This window comes from Schistocerca piceifrons, chromosome 4, assembly GCF_021461385.2.
Source record: "Schistocerca piceifrons isolate TAMUIC-IGC-003096 chromosome 4, iqSchPice1.1, whole genome shotgun sequence".
Lineage (NCBI taxonomy): Eukaryota > Metazoa > Arthropoda > Insecta > Orthoptera > Acrididae > Schistocerca > Schistocerca piceifrons.
The window spans coordinates 612,890,508-612,913,685 of record NC_060141.1 but is presented as its reverse complement, the minus strand read 5'-3'; the positions used below and the strand labels follow the sequence as shown (position 1 = coordinate 612,913,685).

Genomic DNA, 23,178 nt, shown 5'->3' with positions numbered 1-23,178 from the left:
AATTTTCAAGAACAGGTGAGGCAAAGGATATTCAATATTAAACTTTTTAATGCCAGTGTAAGAAACACATATGAACTATCAATCCACTGAGTGCAGTTTGTGTAACGGGAACCAGCTAAAGGCCAGCTACGAAGCAAATAGACGAGACAGTCTCGTTTTTAGAGGTCTTCACGGACTTGTGTAGATAAGCGCCGTCCTGGAACTTTCATTGTGGCAGCGTCTCGTTGTGTCTTTCTTTTTTATTTTAACCTCGTCGACTTGCAAATTTTAGGAGCCCTCATTAATATCAGCGACGTATCGTTTTGAGTGAGAATGGCGCATCTCTGATGAGTGTGAGGCATCTCTGGAAAAATCCCACCTGGTGCGACTGGTGGTGGGGTGTTGATATTTCGGGATCAACGGCACGGCTTGTCCCCGGTACGATAAGGAGGCCGTCGCTGCGTCATTGCAAGTCAATACGGTGGTGGTTGTAAATGCAGATGCAGGTCGCTTTCTATCTCGTCTCGTCTCGGCTGCGTATCACGCCGCACGCGGTCCACATCCTCCGCCGGCCCCATCCCGCGTGTCGCCGGAAGCTGTCACTTTGCTAACACCCTGCCTCATATGTCCTGCAGTCTCGCACTGCACATGTATGGCGGCGTTGGTCGTCTAGTGCTTGGCGTGTACTGGGTCCCCTGTGAATACCGCAGCGTGTGTATAGGCCAGACTGTTGGCACTATTTGCTGGGCGTTGAACTGAGCAGACGTGACACATTAAACAACAGGAGCTTGAGAAGTCAGTTATGACAGAACATCGCCTAGAGGTTCAAATGTTCAAATGTGTGTGAAATCTTATGGGACTTAACTACTAAGGTCATCAGTCCCTAAGCTTACACACTACTTAACCTAAATTATCCTAAGGGCAAACACACACACCCATGCCCGAGGGAGGAATCGAACCTCCGCCGGGACCAGCCGCTCGCTTGGAGGACGGACACAAAATACATTTTGGAAATATGGGAGTCTTTGCTCGTGCTACATCGTTTTGGGACTCCATTACACTGAGGTGAAAAAGACATGGGATACGTCCTAATATCGTGTCGGACCTCCTTTTGATCGACGTAGTGCATAGAGATTGGTAGTTCGCGAACGAACGGGCGCAAAGGAACGGTTCACCAAGATGAACGAAAGTACCGAGGAACGAATTCCAAGGAACGATCGGTTCATAGTTCACTTCGGTCGCGGCAGTCTACTTATCGTTCCCGGGAACGAGGAACGATCGGTTCATAGTTCACTAGTTCACTTCGGTCGCGGCGGTCACTTGGGCAGTTCTCTTTCCAGCCTCAGTCGCGTGCTCGTCTCAGTCTCGGTCTCCCTCGGCCGCACTCGTCGTTCTTCGCATGACCACCTGTCTCAGTTCCACTGCCGACTGCTCCTAGTTAGTCCAGTATCCAGTTGTTGTTTCGTTCACTGCGCTCGCATATTTGACATGTGTTCCAAACTGTTCTTGCACTTGGTTCTGGCTATTCAGCGTCCACGACCGGTAATCAAAAAGTATTTTATAGTTACGTAAATTACATAAAAAATACGTTGTATGTAATAGGTACGTCTTTTCGGGTAACAAAAGGGCATATCAGCTCACTTAGTTATATCGATGAACAACAGAAGGCATATTTATAACAAGGCAAGTTTTTTTTGGTATTCATATGTTTTTTGGTTTCATCGACTCGATTTAGCAACTAACTTTCAATAATTTGATTAATTTTTAGTGTAAGAAAATTAATATAAAACGATTTTCGTGTATCTTTCATATACAAAACATTACATTTAGGAAGACTAATTATTTTTAAGTTTGGTTGTTTCCAATTTACATTACGTGCTAGTTTGGCTTCTTTGAGAAAAAAAAGTGGGTTGTGGGTCATTTTGGCTCAGCAGGAAAAGCGGTGCCTCTCCATTTGAAAAGACATAGATTGCCACAAAATCGTATTTACTTATTATCTCAAAAACATTTGTTCAGAAGGAACTTTCAAACCAAAAATTTTACTACTGCGAATTTAATTATTATTATTATTGCTGCATTAACTTTAATAATGCAACATAAAAACCTAATTTTTACTAAGCGTGTGACGCAAGTATGAGAAAACCACATTTTATTTTATGCTTCCATAAAGTCTCTACTTCTCCTATGAACTCAGAGACAACGTGAAGTATATATAGGGTGCAAACGATTAGCATAGCTATGTAGTGGAAGTCGAAACGAAGCATTTTATACAAGACACTTGTGTTCTGTTAAGTTGGGAAACAGCCACCAACAGGTTTTCAAGACTACATGAGCTATAACCCATGCGCGTCGCGTGAGATTTTCATGCTTTCTTCTCCAGCTCTCTACACATCGTCATGGATTGTTTCGCAATTGTTGCTTGCATTAGCTTGTTATTTCTGCACTGCCTAATTATTACATGTTTGTCTGTTTGTTGTATCTGCTCGTAACGGGCAACACATCGTCCGTAATTGGCGAGCAGTCTGTACTCGGGGCCGGTTTTCCGTGCGCCACCCTATATTATTTCCCTGCGATCAGCCACATAAGGCTACGGTTGGCTAAACGAGAGGCTCTGCAGGATCACAGAAATTACTTCTGAAAGTGTGTAAGAATTCTGTAATGAATAAAAACTCTACACTCCAGGGGGGAGGCAAGTGCCCCCTCTTGGTGCCCTCCATCCTTCAGTCACCTACGCTGCTAGTTTTCAGTTTTTCATAAGAACCATATACCAAGCACAAATGAACTGTGAACGAGTAAAAATGAACGGTTCCTAAAAAAGAACGATCAGCAGTGAACTAGTTCCCAAGGATGAACGAGTTTGCCCATCTCTACAGTAGTGCAGCAACTCGACGTGTCGTGGACTCAACAAATTGGAACTCACCTGCAGAAATATTGAGCTGTGCTGCCTCCATAGCCGTCCATAATAGCTAAAGTGTTGTCAGTGCAGGATTTTGTCCCATAAATCTTCGATGGGATTCATGTCGGGCGATCCGGGTGGCCAAGTCATTCGCTCGAATTGCCCAAAATGTTCTTCAAATCCGTCGTGGACAACTGCGGCCCAGTGACATGGCGCATTGTCATCCATAAAAATTCCGTCGTTGTTTGGAACATGAAGTCCATGAATGGCTGCAAATGGTCTCCAAGGAGGCGAACATAACCATTTCCAGTCAACGATCGTTAAAGTTGGACCAGTGCCTTGTTGAGAATTTGGGTCCATGGCTGCGCCACATTCGAATCCTACCATCAGCTCTGACCAACTAAAGTCGGGACTCATCTGACCAGGTGGCGGTTTTCCAGTCGTCTATGGTGCAGCCGATATCGTGACGAGCCCAGGAGAGGCGCTGCAGGTGGTGTCGTGCTGTAAACAAGTGTACTCGCGTCGGCCGCCTGCTGCCATAGCCCACTGACTCCAATTTTCGCCGCGCTTACCTAACGGCTACATTCGTCCTACGGCCTAACTTGATTTCTGGAGTCACTTCACGCAGTGTTGCTTGTCTGTTAGCACTGACAACTCTATGTAAACTATGCTGCTCTCGGTCGTCAAGTGAAGGTCGTCGGCAACTGCGTTGTCAGTGGTGAGAGGTAATGCCGGAAATGTGGTATTCTCGGCACACTCTTGACACTAAGGATCTCGGAATAATGTATTCCCTAACGATTTCCGCAATGGGACGTCCCATACCTCTAGCTTTCAACCACCATTCCACTTTCAAAGACTGTTAATTCCTGTCGTGCGCCCGTAATAACTTCGGAAACCTTCTCACATAAATCACCTGAGTATAAATGACAACTCTGCCAATGCACTGGCCTTTTATACCTTGTGTACACGATACTACCACCATCTGTATGTGTTCACATCGCTATACCATGACATTTGTCACGTAAGTTTACAAAGGATTCGGCCAAGATTAGAATAAACTGCAACAATTGCAACCGAGACCAGAGGTACACGAGTGATTGGGCATGGGAACGGGCTTTATATAAGGAGTTAAAGGAAAAAACGCCTCGAGCGATCTGACGTCACTCGGCATGCAGTCGGGGCCCACGGGAAATATGGTTCAAAATGGTTCAAATGGCTCTGAGCACTAGGGGACTTAACATCTGTGGTCATCAGTCACCTAGAACTTAGAACTACTTAAACCTAATTAACCTAAGGACATCACACACATCCATGCCCGAGGCAGGATTCGAACCTGCGACCGTAGCGGTCTTGCGGTTCCAGACTGCAGCGCCTTTAACCGCACGGCCACTTCGGCCGGCAAAAAGTGGTCTCAAATAATAACTCGCTCCCCGCTGTAGATGGTCGCTGCAACTTTATAACACCTCTAGTGCCACGTTCAGTGACGTATGCCACAGCGTCCGTGTAGCACGTTGCCCCCCAAGACGCGACAGCGACCGGCGCTGCTATGAGGTGCCTAACTCGCCTTCCCGCGCATACGCCCACTGCAGTCCCTCTGTGGAATCGCCTATTTGAACGGAACCCCGTGTCAGCTCTGGCAGTCAATGGTTTATTCATGATGACAATGGCGCCGTAGGCAGGTGTCGAAAGCTAGGTGGTTTAATTTGAAATGACACGGCTGAGGTCGTCAGCATCTGATAAAGTCTTTGCGGAATGAATTTTCACTCTACAGAGGAGCATGCACCAGGACGTGAGTCGTGCATGGACCGCTCCGCAGGTAGTTGCTCGAGGGAGGCGAAGGTCCCAGGTTCGAGTCGCTGTCTGGCACACTGTCTTAGTTTGCCAGGGTGTTTCAGTCTTAGCTTTATTCGAACATTTCTCACATCTTTCGTGAGTAACAGTGCGATCAATGTGCTATCTATTGTAACTAAAAGGACGTATTCGTGTTTACCTTCGTCTCTTACATGCTCATTCATTATGTTCCCAAGTGTAAAATAATTCCTTTGCGGAAGTTCACCGAAAAATCTCCGTACTCTCTCCTATAGCTCGACCTATTACGACTATATAATTTGTCTCTGCAAAAACGACTGAACAGTATTCTTTGCTCTCTCATTTAGATTTTCATTTTTTTCTTAATTATACTCTATTTCTTTCTCAACAAATCGTTACGTGACTTGTAGACTTGTATGGGCACCAGGTCTTTCTTCAACCTCACTACTTTGTATGACGTCAGCGACGTCTGCTGAAAGCGAGGCGCAGGAAAAGTAAGAAGTAGTAAAAATTAGCAACTTGGAACAGCATTATATTACCATGGGAATAGTACGGGGGTTGCCCAGAAAGTAATGCACCGGATTTCTTTTTCTTTTTTTCTCGGCCGGAAACAATGCTTCAAATGGGAAACATTACGTACGTATTATTGAAAGTCTCCCGAGTGAGTGTAGCTGTAGAACAGTTGCAAAATGGCGTCTGTAGGTGATGTCCGTTACCAGCAACGTGTCGTCATTGAATTTCTCACTGCAGAGAAAGAAACTGTGGGGAATATTCACAAACGCTTGTGCAAAGTCTATGGAGCATCTGCTGTCGACAGGAGTACAGTTAGTCACATGGGCACGGAGGGTGAGGTCATTAGAAGGCGTTTCTGCGGAGCTCCACGATTTGCAGCGGTCGGGGGGACCATCCACGGCTGTCACACGTGACATGTTGCAACGAGCTGATGTTGTTTAGGCCATTAAAGGATTCCATTCATTTTGAGGACGACGAGGAGGTGATTCACACAGTGAAGCACCAGCTCCGCCACCAGGACAAGGACTGATACCGACAGAATATACACGCCCTTGTTTCGCGCTGGAGGAAGGCTATAGAATCGGATGGAGATTACGTGGAAAAATAGGCTTTGTAGATGAAACACCATTCTTTCGTGTAATTCTCATTATGTTCAATAAAGAATTGTTGAAGAAGAAAAATGCGGTGCATTACTTTCTGGGCAACTCTCGTACACACATAGTACGCTGAATTAGCAACAGGTAGTATAATAGGAGGGCGTGTGAGGTACCAGTTTATCGCGACCTAATATCGGTTATCAGTGCGCATGGTGTATGGATGTGGAACGCTCACAAGGGAAACTACGTCACACCCCTCTCATTGTCAGCTTTAGTTGTAAGATGGCCCAGAGGAAAAACCTGAACACAGATCAAGCATGAAAACAGAAAGAAGCAAAATATAAAGAGTGAACGGTCCAAGCGCAAGATGTGCAATCTCAAGCGAGTTTGTGTGGTTACGGTGTTGGACTGCGCAATCGCGGGAGATTCGTGTTCAGATCTCCGTCGTGTTCTTTATGTCCGTCCGGTCACTGACGTGTCTATTCTCCTTCAGTAGTCTTGGCCATTGTCGTAGTATATACTGATTACAGAAAAAAAAGTCATGTAGTAAGAATATATTACAGTCCCAAGAAAATGTGATGAATAGTGAGAGCAGGCGAAATGCCGCATAGCCGGCCGAAGTGGCCGTGCGGTTAAAGGCGCTGCAGTCTGGAACCGCAAGACCGCTACGGTCGCAGGTTCGAATCCTGCCTCGGGCATGGATGTTTGTGATGTCCTTAGGTTAGTTAGGTTTAACTAGTTCTAAGTTCTAGGGGACTAACGACCTCAGCAGTTGAGTCCCATAGTGCTCAGAGCCATTTTTTTGAAATGCCGCATAGACCTCTCACAGAAATGAAAACAACATATAAACGGCTGTGAACTATGTTACAACAAAGGAATTCAAGAGTCTTCCAAAACGGAACGCAAGAGTCAAATATGTGGTACTCGTGTGGAACAAATAGGAGGAACGTACATCTGGAAGGCTCTTGCTTACACCTCGCTGTTGCAAAAGAACACAAATTTGAATATAGGAAACATACACATCAGTGACCGGACGGACAATTCATAATTTTGTGAGAAAAAAATGGCGCACTAGGGAAATTCGAACATGGATCTCCCCCTTCGCAGTCCAACACCGGAACCACATAACCACGAAGCCGCGGTCATTCGTTTATTCTCCAAGTTGCAGATCTTAAGCTTGGGCTGTTCACTGTTTCTAATTTGCTTTTTTTTCAGAATTCGTTACACCTTCTTCCTGTTTTCATGCTTGATCTGTGTTCACCTTTTATAGGTCTATCCACTGGGCCTCCATACCACTAAATCTGAGGGATGGGGGTGGGGGGGGGGAAGGGGGTGGTGGGTGCTATGAGAAATTTCCCTTGTCAGTATCGATGCATTGGATCGCGGCCACATTGTGGGAACACGGAGCAAGGGACACTCCATCTCTGATTTTGTGCGATGTGACCACCGCAATTCTGGGAGCGGCACGCCACCGCCCCCAGATACCCAGACAACAACAGACAATGGCGTCCCCGTTGACGCCGAGTTTCTCGACTCACGGAAGGCGTCCGATACAGTTTCTAACTGTCGTCTAATGAACAAAGTCCAGGCCACGGAATATCGGGCAACCTTTGAGACTGGACTGAAGAGTTTCTACCAAACTGAACAGAGTACGTATTTTTAATCAAGAAAAAAGCTTCAGACATAAAAGAACCTCGGGCGTACCCAAAGGGAGTATTATAGGACCCTTATTGTTCACAATATACGTAAATGACCTAATGGATAACGTCGGAAGCTCCATTGGCCTCTTCTATATTAAAGTGGAAACGGTAGAAAATTGTAGGAAACCCTGCAGAGTATCGACACTTGGTCAAGAATTGGCAGTTGATCCTCAAGATAAACAAAACTTACGTATTGCGAATAAACAGACGCAAAGACTCGTTACCGTATGTTTAGAAGAGTGTCAAACAGTCACTGGAAGCAGTAATCACACCCGTTGAATATTTGGGAGTTTGCATGCGGAGCAATTGGAAGTCAATGAACACATAAAACTAACTGTGGGAAAGGCAGATGCCGGTCTGAGATTCACTGGAGTCTGAGATTCTCACTAATAGCACTGATAGGAAAAATAGAGAAGACCCACAGAAGAGCAGCGCGTTTCGTTGCACGTTCGTAACCTAAGCACGAAAGCGTTACCTTGATTCTCACGCAACTCTAGTGGCAGACGATACATGAGAGGAATTCCGCGTCACGATGTGGAATATTATTAAAATTCCGAGAGCGTTGGTTCCTAGAACAGACAACCAATACATTGCTTCCTCCTATGTATACTTCACGACGACTAACAATCGTTTATCCTGCCGCACCATTCCCTACTAGAACGGGTAAAAGGGGGGATACACAAAGTACTCTCTACCACTCACCATAAGGTAGCTTGCGGAGTGTAGATGTAGATGTGCCGTCAACAACAACGTATTGATGACAAGGGTCGCTTTGGACTATCTCGAATTGTAACGGATAGACGGAGCACTAGGCAGCGAATCGGCGACTCCATGCGTGGCAGCATTAATTTGTGAACAGTCGCACTACTCGGAATAATGACGGCGCTATGATGCAGGAGCCATCACGCCACATCTGTTCATCTTACGCCACATTAGCGCGGGTACAGGAACATCAAGATCAAAATCATCGTATTCTCTCAAAGGGAAATCGAAACAAACCTTACAATAGAAGATAACATCCGTCAAATACACTGGTGTCCACAGTTAAAGTAACAAACGGAAATTTTACAAGGCTGTGTTTATTTTGCCACAAAACAGTATAAACTGATGACAGTAAAGTAGAAACAATGTAAAGAATACAGGAGGTAAACAACTGCAACAGGCATAACGGTAGATATAACTGGTTTCCAATTTAACGGATTTGCGCACACATTCCGACAATTGGTTAATGTGCCCAATATGGGATGTAACCACGTCTGGTAGCAATACAGGGCTGATAAAGACAGAACATGCTGCCAATGGCACTATCAGTCTTATGTTGAAGCAGTAACGCACATTCTGCAGAGCTGCAGGCAAGTCTCGGAGAGTGGTTGGTGGGTGCTGACATGGTTGAACCGGTCTCCCTAGTGCATCTCAGATATGTTCTATGGGACTCAAATAGGGAGAGCGAGCAGGCCACGCCATGAGTGCAATATCTTCCAAGAAAGCATCAACCACCCGTGCTCTTTGAGGTCGAGCATTATACTCCGTCAGTACGAAGTCTGGGCCCATAGCATCTCGCAACAACCGCACATGAGGTCTCAAGATCTCGCCACAATACCTAAAAGTAGTTAAAGGTTGCCAATTCACCTGTAAAATTTCATGAAGAAGTATTCGAGTGCTCTACAAAATCCCTGGCCACAACATTAGGGATCCTCCTCAGTGTTCCAGTACAGCACTCGTGGCTGCCGCATCGCAGTCGCTAAGTGGGGCCGAGGCAGCTTCAGATAAGTTTTTACAGTCTGACGATAATGTATGGATTGAAACCTAGGTAAATCTAGGTAAACTATGCAACTGAGGCTGCTGGTTTTTAAAATTAAAGTTAATCCTCCTCAGTACCGGTCTCTTTCAACAATGTTTGGGTGCTGAATTGGTGTTCCTTGTCCCCTCTAGAAGCGAATCCGTCGAGAATCGTTCTCCCGACCAAATCGGGATTCATCTGTAAAAAGAACATTGGCCCACTGTTTGACCGTCCAGGTGGCATGTTGACGGCTCCACTCTAGACGTTCCCTTCTGGGAAGAGACGTCAGAGGTATACGTACAACAGGTCTCAGACAATAAAGGTCACTCTGCCGAAGCCATCTGTACACCTTCTGGTACAACACGTCCAGTTGATTATGCGAAATCAGATGCCAGTTGCCGTGCACTACTAAGGCGGTGCTGTCATGCCCTTGTAGCCAAGTAACGGTCCTCCCTTTCTAATGTCACACGTCGTCGGCCCTGTCCTGGTGTTCGGGATACTGGTTCGGTCTCTATAAACCGTCGCCACATCCAAGAAACAACATAACAGTTCACATTAATTGTCTGAGTCTGATATTCGCAGCTGGGCACACGTGGCAAAGGCTAGAACGTCTTATTTTACTTTTGACTTGAGCAGAGCTGCTCCAAATTCTGACTATTGCTTTTTAGAAATATAATTTTACGATTTAGCAGTATTTCATTTTGATGAAGACGCCTCTAGTAGGAGTCGAAACCTACGTCAATGTACCAACAGTTTATGTGCTACCAGTTGGCTATTTACTCCTATTCTCATTAATCCATCGGGGCACATTGGCCTGTGACTGTCCTGTTTCCATTCTTCCTACGGCCTTCCACCGCAGAGAGTCTGTGGCAGGCGTCTTCTCTGTGCCCTACTGCACCGTCTGTGACTGTGTACACAGCGTCTGTGGATGTGCGACTCCCCGGTAAACGCGACCCCGTTTGACCGGTGGCCCTGACGTCATCGCTGGAGTGGTTGTCTTTGACCGGAATGCCAACTTTCGTGCAGAACACAATCGTTCGGACATCTGTTGACAGTTTGTATGATTATATCATGAATTAGACACAGGACGGAAAAACAGCGGTGTGTCACTTTAATTTTGGACATCAGTGTACTTATGCACCATTTTTGACCAACAATGTGGCTCCAAGCGAGAGGTGAAACCCGGAAGTGAATGGGCCATGAAGCAATTCATCAACATGAGACAACTTTTCACGAGGTCAGACATTTGTTTGCAACTGACAGTCAAAATAATACGGTGCTACGTATTCTCTGATTCCTTTTGTGGGCGTGAAAGCTGGTATTTGGTTCCTATTGTTAAAAAAAGTGTTCGTGCCTTCAAAATGTGTTTTATCTTAGTGTCTTGCGTATACCCAGAGTATTTAAAATATCAAATTCCGAGGGCCTTCACCGTATGAGAAAGCAAAATTACTGCTTTGTGCGTATTGTAGGAAAAGACACAACAGTTCGGCTGTATATGATAGGGCGAGCAGTGTCAGCTATTGCAAATTATTATTGAAGGGAAGATACGCGTGAAAACGAAGCAACTCGTGGCTGAAGGACGAAGACGGCACATTTCTACGTCAGGGAAAGCTTTCTATGCTGCATTGTCAAAATCAGAGCGAACTACTTGGGTCACCGACCTTCGCTAGGAGATTGCATATTAAGAAGAAGAAGGGACACCGCATTTGGAAGCCCTATACGTGTGTAAAAGTTGTCTGGGTGGATGAGTTGTGCCGGCCGGTGTGGCCGAGCGGTTCTAGGCGCTTCAGTCTGGAACCATGTGACCGCTACGGTCGCAGGTTCGAATCCGGCCTCGGGCATGGATGTGTGTGATGTCCTTAGGTTAGTTAGGTTTAAGTAGTTCTAAGTTGACCTCAGATGTTAAGTCCCACAGTGCTCAGAGCCATTTAAACCATTTTTTTTTGATAAGTTATGGTACACGTCGGTACATGCCGATGGCAGTACGTAAACCACTTGAGCCCATGCATACCACTTGCCAACAGAACGTCGTTCATGCAGGCGATGGAGAAATTTACTTGAAACGAAATGAGACTTCTGACACAATAAGGAAACTTACTTGTTTTCGAGCTTGAAGGAAAACCACAAATTTTCGCTCTTATTATTACCCTTCTATAACAGCTATAGTGACAATATTTGGTGTCACAAGAAAGCTGAAACAGAGTGCATTAGCACATGTGACCAATTTCCGATACTCGGAATAAGTGGAACGATTGTCAGTAATGCTATTTAAATATTTAGAGGCTGCCAACAAAATATATTGCAGAACTTTCCACTGGATTTCCCGAAAAGTGACTGCGTTCTTCGTATGATTCGTCCAGCAGCACGTGTTCTTTCTCGGAGAACATAAACTAATCTCCGGAGCAGCGAATACCAGTACGCTTGCGCGTGTGTTGTCACAGGTAGCACTGATGTCCACGTTTTGGACGCAGTGGTAACGTGCTGGGCTCCTGTGCGCTCACTTGCCTAATCTGCGCTGTCACTCGTGTCGCCGTTAGTAAGGCTTCTGCGAATCAGTAGTTGCGAGCACCTACGTCACAGGCCCGCATTCCTCGGGCCTAACCGAGTCTGAAACACTCTTTCACTGGATACCGGGACATTTTGTGTGATGAATAATTAGCACTGTACTTAACTCAAAACAATTAACTTTGTTATCCCATTACTCTTGGAAGCTACATTTTACGATACATAAGAGAAAAATTAAAAAGTTTTGTGACACAGCGTTCGACTCCGACTTCGATATGCAGTTTGAACTAGTAGCAGATAGCAAGTGAAGCCCAGACGGTAAAACATTCTCGGGAATAAGGCAGCACATTTTTCATTACAATGTCTTGATTAAGGACACCATTATTTCAGTTTCATCGTGACAGATTTTTCACAACACATTCCATTTACTTATTGTGGAGCTATAAGATTAGTTACAAGTTCCTTAGAGGTGTATGCAAAATGACGGTGACTCACTTATCATACTTTTCTTTGATGAAAGATTTCTTTCGGAAAGGTGTCCTACACCATAACAATATTGACTACAACGAAAACAGAAAAGGATTGTGTTAACATTGACTTATACTACCGGAAAAAAATTAGTTTACCTGCAAAGACGATGCCGTTTTGTTCCGATGGCGACATACTTCACCTGGGGGATAGTTGCTGTATTGATAATGGTTTCAACATCCTCCGCCAACAGATAGCGTAGCAACATAGCTACCAGAGCGCCATTTGTATCTACCGTTTCATAGGGAATGCTCACAGCCAGAAGGCTGTGTGATGCAGACTCCACTCACACCACAACATCCGGCGGTCGTGGCTCCAATGGTGGGGTCAGAGGATCACTTGGAAGATGGAATGACACACCGTGGTCGAAAACATTGTGAATAATCATTTTTTAAACGTTGTAGAGAAAATAGGATCTAAATGTTCAGTAGAAGAAGCAACACAGTTAATGGAAGAGGCTTTACCCACACCTTTTGATACAACTGAAATTCCACCCACCTCTCCTGAAATTAGGAAGATAATAAACTCTCTCTCAAGAATAAAAGCTCACATGGAATTGATGGCATGTCCAGCGGGGTAATAAAAGCTTGTTCCCAAGAAAAAAGTGGGATTCTTAACCACATATGTAATAGCTCCCTGAAGCAGGGTATTTTCCCACATAGACTGAAGTATGCCATTGTTAAACCACTGCATGAAAAAGGGGATACGTCTGATGTCAACAGCTACCGCCCAATCTCTCTTCTGACTGCCTTATCAAAATTCTTGAAAAAGTAATGTGTAGTAGAATAGCTTCGCACCTTTGTAAAAATAAAATTTTAACAAAATGTCAGTTTGGTCTCCAGAAGGGTTTTTCAACGAAAAATGCTACATATACTTTCACAAATGAAATATTTAATGCTTTGAGTAATCGGAAGCCACCCGTTGGGATTTTGTGTGATCTATCAAAGGCTTTTGATTGTGTAAATCATGGAATACTTCTAGATAAGCTCAAGTACTGTGGTATGAATGGGACAGCGCTCAAATGGTTTAAATCATACATAACTGGAAGAGTGCAGAAAGTTGAAATAAGCAGTTCACATAATATGCAAAAAACTGGTGATGTCTGAAACTGGGGAACAATCAAGAATGGGGTGCCGCAAGGTTTGGTCTTCGGTTCTCTGCTGTTTTTAATATATATTAATGACTTGCCATTCTATATTCACGAAGATGCGAAACTGGTACTTTTTGCCGATGATACAAGTATAGCTATCACACCCAACAGACAAGAATTAACTGGTGAAATTGTAAACAATGTTTTTCAGAAAATCATTAAGTGGTTCTCTGGAAATGGGCTCTCATTAAACTTTGACAAAACACAGTATATACAGTTCCACACAATAAGTGGAATGACACCATTAATTAATATAGACTTCGATCAGAAATCGGTAGTAAGGTAGAATATTCAAAATTTCTAGGTATATGCATTGATGAGGGGTTGAACTGGAAAAAAAAAAACACTGAGGATCTGCTGAAACGTTTGAGTTCAGCTACTTATGCTATTAGGGTCATTGCAAATTTTGGCGATATACATCTGAGTAAATTAGCTTACCACGCCTATATTCGTATGGCATCATATTCTGGGGTAACTCATGATTGAGTAAAAGAGTGTTCATTGCACAAAAGCGAGTAATCAGAATAATTGCTGGAGCTCATCCAAGATCATCCTGCAGACACTTATTTAAAGAGCTAGAGATCTTCACTGTAGCCTCACAATATATATATTCACTTATGAAATTTGTTATTAACAATCCGAACGAATTCAAAAGTAATAGCAGTGTACATGGCTACAACACTAGGAGAAAGGATGATCTTCCTACTGAAGGTTAAATCTAACTTTGGCTCAGAAGGGGGTAAATTATGCTGCCACAAAAGTCTTTGGTCACTTACCTAATAGCATCAAAAGTCTGACAGATAGCCATATAGCATTTAAAAGGAAATTAAAAGAATTTCTTACTGACAACTCCTTCTACTCATTAGATGAATTTTTGGTTATAGTAAGTGGGTAATTCCCCCCCCCCCCCCCCAAAAAAAAACAAAAAAAATTAAAAATATTAATTGTCATGTAATATTTTGTGTAATGTAGTATCTTGTATAGACACCTTTTATTAACCTGACACGTTCCACATCATTACGAAGTATCGTATTCATGATCTATGGAACAAGTACCAATCTAATCTAATCTCTGGTCTTAAGCGATGAAAGCAGATTCCACCTTGCACAGACGTCATGGCTTTTTTCGCGCTTACGACCTAGATCTGGTGAGCGCTGTCTCCTAGTGTGCATTCGCCCAAGACAGACTCGCCCCACCCCAGGTCACCACGTACAAATATGGGCCGATACCTGGTACCTCAGTACTGCGTATGCTATTGATCTTTACATGTAATCACTTCATGTACTCCATATGCACTGCCGCAACAATAAATCCTGAGTGAGTTGGAAACCTCTAAAAGGGTGCACTACTTTTTTTCCGGCAGTGTATTTCCCTCCACTGCCTGTAACAAATGAAGTGAATAGATTGCTGAATCAAACTGCAGTGAATTTCATTCATTTCAGATTCCTAAAAATATAGGTCTCCTTCCTTTCCCTCCATAAAACAATCAATATTAGGGTGTTGCACCTGGATTCTGTGTATGTTGAACATTCTTTTGTTTGGGCTGTCAGTGTTTCTCATTTCTCTTAAGTGATAAAGAAGCATCCTTTTAGAAAATCTTTTGCTGAACATCTGCTGTACATGTTTCCACCATTTCTTTCCGTAATCAATAATCTTTTGTTCTCAGTAGCAAATGTTCAGTTATTGCCATACATCCGCGAAAATTGAGCCTCTTCTTGGTGCGTCTTGAACTGTACTCAGAAATCCCATTTCCGCAACCTGGATTTTGCTTTCCTCTTCTTCTTCTGTTACGCATTACTCACTACCATATAGGTAGCACTTTATAGTTGTGAACTGTCATCATTATATTTTTATTAGCTCTTTTGCCCCTCGTTCTCCTAAACGCGACACCACAAATACACAATATAGCTATGCGAACGCCGCCAGTAAAAGTGTTAGGAAGACCACGAAGAGGCTGCAGCCGGAGCATCTACCTACTGATGCTCTCTGGTCACAGTACTGTTAATGTTGTAACAGTTTATTCTCTATCTGTCCTGCACTAATTGTATTTTGTGTGCCGTGATAACTGCTAGGTACACAATACTAGTACTGTTGAATTAATAATTTGGGCATTTAATGCCTTGTTTACCATGTTATGTTAAACGTTTGGACATGCGACTTTTTACATACTGACTAAATTCTAATTTTAATATTTCTGCAATAAATTTAATTAATGTTTAATGTAGTGTATAAAAATGAATTCGTCTCATCACATAACGACAGGAGAACAATCCACCGACAGCAATATACTTGCATGAAACACAGTGATCTGAACTTAGCTTGAGCACAGAACACCAAGTTCACGTGCTATGCTCTCATTCAACGCATGTCTTTTGTATGGCTGTTAGTAGTTTTTCAGTGCGTTCAGTTTTTTAATATAACCTGATAGTGGCTACTGTGCAGAACCACTTATTTGTATGATAATGTAGTATAATTGTGATCTTGACTGTGCATTATAATAAGGCAGCAGAAATAATTAAAGCAATTTTATACAACACAACATCAACATTAAAAGTTATGGCAGAACTTCAGAAAAGTTAGAAGTAAAATCACGAGAAAGCTTGTCGCCTACCTTCCTAACCGTGCATTAGAGTAACTGGTTAGAGAATGGAGGAATGCCATAAATACTAAGGGTACTTGAAAGTGCACAAGAACAATCACAGAACTAACAACACCAAGCACCAAAAGTACGATTACAAATATCAGTTGAAATGATAATTAAATAGACACCCTAGCTGCAAGCAGGCGTTGATACACTTCATTGGGGACATGCTGAAAATGTGTGCCCCGACCGGGACTCGAACCCGGGATCTCCTGCTTACATGGCAGACGCTCTATCCATCTGAGCCACCGCGGGCACAGAGGATAGTGCGTCTGCAGGGACTTATCCCTTGCACGCTCCCCGTGAGATCCACATTCCCAACATGTCCACAACACTACATTCGTAGTGCGCCTAATAGATGTTTGCCCATCATACTCAGCATGTCCCCAATGAAGTGTATCAACGCCTGCTTGCAGCTAGGGTGTCTATTTAATTATCATTTCATTTCTAGAAAAGCTGCATGGTCATCCACGGTAACTGTTCTTTCGGGAACAGATACTACCGTCATATACATATAGTTAAAAATATCAGTTGATGACAAACACCGGTAATGGTCTTCCAAGCTTAAAATGAATAACAACAGAGTATCTAATGAAGACTGTTTTAAGTATCTAGGAGAATGGATATCAAAAAACATGAAGGAGAAGACAGCAGTAGAGAGATGAATACATAAAATGGAGAGGGCCTTCAAATAACAAGAAACATGTATGCTAAAAAAATCTTTACCCTAGAACGCAAAACCGAAACCCTATGAACAGTAGTCAAACCAGCAGCAGAAACTCTTAAACTGAAAATGAAGAGAGAGCTCGAAAAATTAGAAAAAAATTGAGAGAAGAAACCTAAGAAACATAGTGGACCCAAAAGCAGCAGTGAATGAGAATACTGATTAAGGTCTAACACAGAACTATATCTGATAGTTTATTGTGTTTTTCTCACTACAGATGTAATGAGAAAAAGGAGATTAAAATTCTGTGGACACGGATGCCGGATGAACAATGAGAGAATAACTAAACATGTCATTGATTTAACTAAACAATTACAAATCCAAAAATCATATGGTTGAGAGAAATACGAAAAGGCATTGAAAATGTAGGGGTCGACTTGGGCACACTAACAAACAGAACACTTTTTAAAGAAGCAACATAAATGCAGGCTTTCAGGACAGAAAAATCGAGAACTGGAACGATAAGGAACAACATTCTCGAAGAATGAAGGAAGTGCGGGCCCAAAGAGAAACTGCAGTTTAAAACAAACACTCTGAAACAATGTTGAAGTGTTTTATCCTCCAAAAGTTCAAAATGCCTCTAAGCACTTTGGGACTTAACATTGGAGGTCATCAGTCCCCTAGGCTTAGAACTACGTAAACCTAACTAACCTAAGGACATCACACACATCCATGCCCGAGACAGGATTCGAACCTGCGACCGTAGCATCCGCGTGGTTCCGGACTGAAGCGCTTAGAACCGCTCGGCCACCGCAGCCGGCTCCTCCAAAAGTGTTATGCGAAATAAAGAAGTACGTCTAAGGGTTCCACAAATTCACTTTAAATTTTTTTTAGCTTTCATTATATGTCTACATGTTGCTTGCAGTAGCCCAAAGACTAGAATCGGTCAAGTTGTTTAAGTACTGATACGGAGGTTAATATTCATTGTGCTGGTGAGAATGCTTTGACGGGCATTGCTTTGATTAAGTTGAAATCTGACACGAAACTGGCAAATTTAAAAGACGTAAGTCGGTAAATTCACTCGACTACCGCATCAATGTGCACTCTTATGGGGGACAAACTAACAAAATAACTTTCGAGTTTCAAAAAATAGGAGCTTTGCTGCCTTTCTGAGTGGTATTAGAACCATTGATTAGCGTGACTGAAATATTGCTTGTTTTTAGTATTAATTTAAAGATAGTGTGCAGAGAAACTACTTCATAACTCTCCTAAAACATTGTCTATAATTTCCTTTGTCATTACGTAACTAATGGTTACTTACTCTGCAGTGCTTTATAAATGGCGCTGTGATGAGACACCTTCCGGATAGGTTCTGTAATGCATAAATAAGTACACCAGATAGAAAATAAAAGGTCCAGTCACATCAGTTCGCTCTCTGCCTATGTTCGACGTCAATGTGCAATAACCACTCACAGATGGTAAGTGGCAGCACTAGCAGTAGAGGGTATATAAAGCATGTCTGGAGTAGGCGGGGGGACGCCGAAAACAGTGCTGTCATTGTCATAACGCGGAAATGAAGCGGTCTATCCGTCGTCCAAAGGGGCATGATCATTGGCTTTCGGGTCAGAGGAGGAAACATTTCGGAAACGGCGAAATTTGTAAATTATTCGCATGCTGCCGTGGCTCAAGTATACCGTGCATGGCAAAATGGCGCTATCCAAAACTGGCGCCGAGGCAAGTGGTACACCACGGGCAATATGTGACATGTCTAAGGGGGGCAAAGACGTGCAACTGTTGAGCAACTGACCATCCAGGTCAACCAATGTGCTACCAACAATGTCTCCTTGACGACCGTTCGTCGAACGTTGCTGCATATGAGCCTCCTCAGCAGGCGCGTGGTACATGCACCAATGCTGACTGCTGTTCGTGGCGACGAAGACTGGAATTTGCACCCCCGTACCGACACTGGACGTCCATTGAGTGTCGACAGGTGGCATTATCAGACGAATCAAGTTTCACGCTCCATCGGCGTGAAAATTCTGAAAACAAATCCCCTGCAACATTCTTCGTTAGGGTTCAGGCCGGGAGCGTTATGGTGTGGGGAACGTTTTCGTGGCATTCCGTGAGTGATCTCGTCATTCTTGAAGGCAAAATGGATCAACACAAGTATGCATCTATCTCTGGGGACCATGTCCTCTCCTACAAGCAGTTTGTTTTTCCTCTGCACGACGGCGCACCAGTAGAACAATATAACGTTTCACAGAGCTCTCAGTGTACAAGCGTGGTTCCAAGACCACCAGGATGAATTTACCGTACTCCCCTGACCACCAAACTCCCCAGTTTGTAACTCAATCGAGAATCTGTGGGACCAACTCGATCGACCAGTTCGCGCCGTTGATCCTGAAGCGACAAACCTAGCGTACCTGGCCGTGGCAGTGGAGTTAGCATGGCTCCACATTCCTGTCGGTACCTTCCAGAACCTAATTGACTCTCTTCTTGTACGTCTCGCAGCAGTAGCTGCTGCAAAAATAGTTTTCAGGCTTGTGATAGGTGGTCACGTTAATGTTACTGGACAGTGTATGATGATGCATGAGAGACATCACGGTAATACCGTGTAAGTAAGGCTTCCGAACTTGATTCGACGAGGAAGAGGTCCACTAGTTTCTCCACGTTCGCCATATTCAGCTGCAGCACTCATTGATAAGATCCCGAAGAGTTACCAAATGGCGAGGATGATGATTCCTATGTTTCACCCGCTGTTTCAAACAGTTACAGATATTTTCCCTGTGTACACGGCTGCTGTCATCTTGCAAGACGAGAGTGTCCGCAGCATACTCATTGTGGAGATGTAGAATAAACGGTAACAGTCGGTCACCGAGAATGTTGAAATAATAAGCATCCTGGTTCTATTTACCATTAACCTGAAATATCGTAGTAATAGTATGGAAAAAACGCCTAAGTGCAAGTAGGAATGATGTTTTCAGGGCTAAGCTGAAGTTTTTATGTAGATAATAATAATAATAACAATAATTTCGAATGGCTGAATGGCGTGGTGCAGGTCTGTCTATTGGATGATACTTCGACGACTTGCGTGTCCCTAATCTACCCCGTTATCCAAGGGGGGAAATGGGATCAACAGTTTAGCATGGAACCAGAACCACCTGTAGTTTCTGGCGACTCTTCACATTGTCGAGACTGAAAAATACCCGGTCCGGCCGAGATTCGATCTCACGTCTTCTCAGTTTCCAAGCACACACTTTACCGTTAGACCACCAGGCTTGGCATGAATATATTGATTGCTCACCTATACATTTTGATGAGGGAGATTGCGAGTGTCAAAATGTGTGGCATATATATTGCCGTATCTTTTGTTTACATTCACTTAGAGGCTTATATTATTTACACCGCTAAGGGACTGTGGGCGTTAGTATTTGACATAAATTTCAGGCCGGCCGGAGTGGCCGAGCGGTTCTAGGCGCTTCAGTCTGGAACCGCGCGACCGCAGATTCGAATCCTGCCTCGGGCATGGATATGTGTGATGTCCTTATGTTAATTAGGTTTAAGTAGTTCTAAGTTCTAGGGGACTGATGACCTCAGATGTCCCGTAGTGCTCAGAGCCATTTGAACCATTTGAACATAAATTTCAACTTGGTACCTCTGCCAGTTCCTGAGAAAAAGGCATTGTGATCTGGGCAGAAGGCCTTACACGCCAGGAACGGCAATAAATTAAGAATTGTTTAAAACTCGCTGCAACTTACAAATTACAGGTATTGAAATATTAAAGGCAAGGCGCCACAAACACAGCGGAAGGCATTAGACCCCAGGAATGGCAGTAAATAATGTTTTAAAGACTTACTGCGTAAACACAAATACCAAATTAGAACTTTCAGGCAAGTGACCACAATCACGGCTTAAGGCCTTACACAACAGGAACGGCAATAATATAAAAAATTTAGAAACCTGCTGTAAAACAGCAAATACGGTAGCAAAGGTTAATTAAAACACAAACAACTGATCATCAAACAGGTGAAATAACACAACCCTTAATATCCACTGAACACTACACTGCTAGATTAATTCCAGAAGGCGACCAGAACTATTAATTAGACATATATAACCTTTAATGAAGGCATTGCAAGGTATTGCAATAAAAAAATACAATAATAAAACACAAGGACCAGTACATAAGTTCCTTAAAGGGTACTGCGGCAGATTATACCCGCAGAAGGCGTGGGCTGAAGGAGCGTTACACTGAACTACTGGCCATCAGTCCTCCTTTTAGAACACAAATGTCTTACAAGAACCAAGGAGCCACAGACGGTGCTCCAGGAATCGACCTCTGAGAAGGTCTGGCAACAAACACTTTCGCGAGCAGTGAGATAGGCAGCCAAGAGTTGCATTCACTTCACAAGATGGTAACTCAGACTAGTGGCAGTCTAACGAATGAGTAATGATAATCTTGCTGAAGCTACCTGACGTCCAGTAAACCAAATGCAACGATGGTACAATACGCCAAAGCAGGAACCGTCGGTCTGCACTACGTCCCAAGAATACTGTGTTTAGAGCGCCTACCACCAGAGTAGAAGAATCACCAACCGGCCTACAATCAAGAAAGCTGTCAAAACTACACGCTTACCAGACAGCAGTGGCAAGGCGAGGAAACGTACACTACCGTTACATACACTAAGCCCCAGGGCAGGTAACTGGGGCTTTAGCGGCCACCAGGCAAGAAAAATTACCGCAGGTTGAACTTAACAAATTGTAACAAGTTGAACACAGTAAATAGTAATAAGAAGTCGAGGAAAGCTAATCAGATCCGCCTTCGCCAAGCACTCTGCTCGCTGCTCTTCGCATCGGCGACATTACAAGTAGCAACATGAACCCAAGTCACTGGAGAATCGCGAGATATCACAATGGTGGAGCTTTCTCTACTTGGATTGAAATGCACTCATCTTAAAGCTTGCTGGATCCAGTTTACGACGAGGTCTTGACCACAGCCCTTCTATCCGGCAGTCCATGCGTGCCGCCAGTGGTCCCGGCGTGTTCCCGCTCTGCGCGGACCTGGCTCCTCCTGAATCCTCAACCGAACTCGCACCCTCACACGACCCGCAAAAGCAACGACGTCGCCCCAAAGATAAGGCAACAGTTACCACATATCGATAACCGCCGCTACTGCCACTAGCAGACAGGCAACGCTTGCGAAACCGAGTGGCGCCAGTCAACACGAGAAAAAGACAAACAACCGCAACCGTGCCAAATAAACGATACAGTCTGGCCTCCAACAGAGGGCGGAAACCTACAAACAGCACCAACGCGAGCCGCAGCACGGCTCAGCGGTAGTGGTAGTTAGGGGCTGTGGGTAGGCGCTGTAGCGAAACTACGGAGAAGTGCCGTCCTAAACTGAAGCCTACATTCACATTTTTTGTAAATATTAAGCGGGCCTCTCCACACCCATACTTGCATGGTGACATTACAAAAAAGAATTGTTTCCTCTGCTTTGGTTAGTATGGAAAAGAATTCCGCCGAAAATGCAGCGATCTATTTTCGCCTGGTTTGTTAATCACTTCTATCTTTCAAAGAAGCGTCACGGGTAGCGAATTTTGAGTAACACCTACACATTTCTCTTGTTTGCATGTTAAAATTTGCTTCTTTTGCCAAAACACAACGGATGTTACACAGTCTCACCTCACTAAAATGTTGTACAGATGCAGATGTGACAGAATTCTGAAACGGTGCTTTATTAAGTGAGGAATTGAAGAAACTTGAGGTCAGTATCTTATGAAAAAACACATACCCAGTAAAAAATAAACGTGTATCTTCACTTAGTCGTTCCAAAACCCAAAGCATTTCTCGTTTCACCAGCTATCTACAGCCCATAAAAATTATATTCTTTCATCGAAAAAGTCTGTAGTTTGTGGAAAAGTACGCTCGATAATGAAATTTTGCATAATAATCATAAGGAAAAACACTCTTCTCTTTGCGTGCTATCATTTGCCAAAAATCTCATTCTATATGTCAAAGCTTTTATGAAATATGACTAATGTAGTGGATATTTCAATCTGGCTTTATCGCCAGAGTGACGCGACCGCAAAAACGAGTATGTTATATCAGATCAATTTTCTCGAGATTGGTGACAGATCTCCACCCAAGTCTAAAGGAAAGTTCAATATGTTATCTAAATTTCATAATTTCATACGCAAAAACGTATTATGCAATATGCACCAAACGCAAAATCTTAGCGATCCTCATTTTTCATTGAAAGCTTTTTCGAATTTCGCGCAGTGTTTTTCGTTTTAAACGAACAAAAATAAAACTAACGAAAGCAATGTAATGTATCAGGTTCAAAAAAGAGTGTAGGGCAAAAAAAGTCATTCCCAATTACATCCACGTGAAGACCAAATCCACGTCAAAAGCAGC

The 23,178-nt window shown here is 43.6% G+C and overlaps 1 protein-coding gene and 1 non-coding gene across 3 annotated transcripts in view; one reads left to right on the top strand and one right to left on the bottom strand.

Moving 5' to 3' along the window:
* Positions 1-23,178, top strand: part of LOC124796367 (protein cycle) — a 946,497-nt gene that overhangs the window by 874,141 nt on the left and 49,178 nt on the right. The gene's annotated exons all lie outside the window — the stretch shown is intronic.
* On the bottom strand, positions 16,279-16,353 carry Trnat-ugu. Its single transcript has one exon. It is a non-coding gene; the product is annotated as a tRNA-Thr (tRNA).